General features: G+C 40.2%; 1 protein-coding gene across 2 annotated transcripts in view; it reads left to right on the top strand.

Annotated features, from left to right (window-relative positions):
• Positions 1-2500, top strand: part of LOC123507123 (5-hydroxytryptamine receptor 2B-like) — a 191713-nt gene that overhangs the window by 173999 nt on the left and 15214 nt on the right. The window lies entirely within an intron of this gene.

Below are 2500 nucleotides of genomic sequence, written 5' to 3'. Positions count from 1 at the left end.
GTTTCTGAAGCTTTATCAAATCGCCAAAAAGTAACCAGAGGGAATTTGAAATCGCGTCCTGGTTCTGAAGGAGTTAAACATTCCTTTGTCCAGATTCTCGTTTTACTGCTTCACTCACTCATTCACTCACTCTTATCTCAAATTACTCTCATTTCATTCTTCATCTCCATTCATTATTCCTCATTCCCATTCGTCTCCTCCCTTTATCACACCAGTACATCCTTCCTTTGTGTTCCTTTATGACTCGACTCCCACTTCTCGCCTCCCTCCCTTCCCGAGATTCCTTCATTACACGAGGTTAAGGGAAGCACCCGTTTCCTGGTACAATATGAAGCCTTACCACGCTGCTTCATCGAGCCGCCAGCTGAAGCCACACGCCAGCCACCACCGCTCGGGAACTCCAAACGCTGTCCCTTTCTCTGTTTTTTAAATCTTTTTTCTTGCTTTCTTTTATGTTTTTTCTTCGGTTTAAAAGGAACAATGATCTCACTTCCTGTTTTGTCTCTGATCTTTTATTTCTTCCTTTGGTTTCCTCTCCCTCTTCTTTTTTTTCTTTTTTCTCTTTATCTTTCTTCAGATATTTTTCTTCTTCCCCTCCTTTTAGAGAAGAGAGAGAGAGAGAGAGAGAGAGAGAGAGAGAGAGAGAGAGAGAGAGAGAGAGAGAGAGAGAGAGAGAGAGAGAGAGAGAGAGAGAGAGAGAGAGAAGGTGGTGGGGAGGGGTTGTCACAGGTGTGGTAGGCATGCTGTGGGTCTCATTAATGGGTTCCAAGTCTTCCTAATCCCACTATAACCATTTGGATCCTAATCTATTTGCTGGCGTCTCTCTCTCTTCTTTTCTTTGCCTGGTGTTAGAGATGTTTCTGGATACTTAAAGTTGTTAGTGTTGTGTCTGTTAGTAGTAGTAGTAGTAGTAGTAGTAGTAGCAGTTGCTGTTGTTGTTATTGTTGTTATAGTGGTATTATTCTTACTGTAACTATTATTGATATCATTTCATCTATAAATAATAGTATTGATCAATGCCTCAAAAACTCAATTCCTCTCTCTATCAATTCGACACGACCTTTCAGACAACTATCCTCTTCTTTCCTTCATTTTCTTGTGTTATTATATTCTTCAGTGACAATCAACTATCCCCCTCTACATTGAACACTTCCTCTCCTCATTACACACCTTCAAAATCTCCTTTACTTATAATCCAAACTTCACTGCACATCTTTACTTACAACATTGTCTATGTAACTGAGTGTTCTGAAACGTCTCCATCAGCTATCTTCACCCCATCACCTCTAACATCACCTGCATAATCTACATTTCACTGCACATCTCTAGGTAAAAGTGTCCATGGAGTTAGGAGTTCTGAATCGTCTCCATTAGTTTTCCTCACCCCATCACCTCTAACATCAGCTGCATAATCTACATTTCACTGCACATCTCTAGGTAAAACAGCGTCTATGGAGTTATGTGCTCTATATCCTCTCCACGCGTTTTCTTCACTCCATCACACCCAACATCAGCTGCTAACTCAATTCAGGACCCTCGTTCTTATGCTCGCCCTTGCAAAACTTTTATGGGTGTCAGCGCAGGAGCAAAATATATAGCGTTGGCTGCCATAAGTGACTGGATCCTTTATTTTGCCCTTAAAACAAACTTAGGCCACTGATCTTCTTACCGCCTCGGAAATCTTCTTAAAGTGTATATTATGAGTATTTTCCTCTTTCTCTTTCCTTTCTCTTCCTTTTTTCTTTTATTTTGTTGTCAGGAATTTATGTTCTTGGTAAGACATTATGTTTGTTTCCTTTTACTTGTTTTCTTTTATTATTTTGTCTTCTCTCTCTCTCTCTCTCTCTCTCTCTCTCTCTCTCTCTCTCTCTCTCTCTCTCTCTCTCTCTCTCTCTCTCGTGTTCTTTTCCTCTTTCTCCTTACTTTTTTTTCTCTTTTTCTTCTCTTTTATCGTCAGGAATTTATGTTCTTGGTAAGGCATTGTATTTGTTTTCTTTTTGGTTTTCTTTTTCATCTCTCTCTCTCTCTCTCTCTCTCTCTCTCTCTCTCTCTCTCTCTCTCTCTCTCTCTCTCTCTCTCTCTCTCTCTCTCTCTCTCTCTCTCTCTCTTCCATCAGGATAACTCCCTTATGTCGTTTACTTATTCATGGATTCTCTAAAGCGTACTTGAATTACTGAGGGACAAAGTAACCCATTAAAACTTAGGCGGTTGAAGGCACAGGGTGAGCTGGAGGGCGAGGTGTGGCGGGGCAGTGGGAGGGCGAAATATAACACAGATCAGAGGAAGAAGAGGAAGATTTTTGTCTTATTTTACGATTTTATTCTTAATTTTAGTTTATAGAGACGGTGACATGTTTTTTATTTTTTATTTAGAATTTAGGGAGATGAAGAGATACAGAGGTAGAGGAAAGGAAAGGGAAAAGGAGAGAGAGAGAGAGAGAGAGGGAGGGTTAGTGTATGATTCAAACAGTGAAATGAAAACTACACTGTTACAAAGTAAA

Source organism: Portunus trituberculatus, chromosome 21 (genome assembly GCF_017591435.1).
Source record: "Portunus trituberculatus isolate SZX2019 chromosome 21, ASM1759143v1, whole genome shotgun sequence".
Classification (NCBI taxonomy): Eukaryota; Metazoa; Arthropoda; class Malacostraca; order Decapoda; family Portunidae; genus Portunus; species Portunus trituberculatus.
Note: the sequence above shows the minus strand (reverse complement) of the source record. Positions and strands in the feature narration are given on the sequence as shown.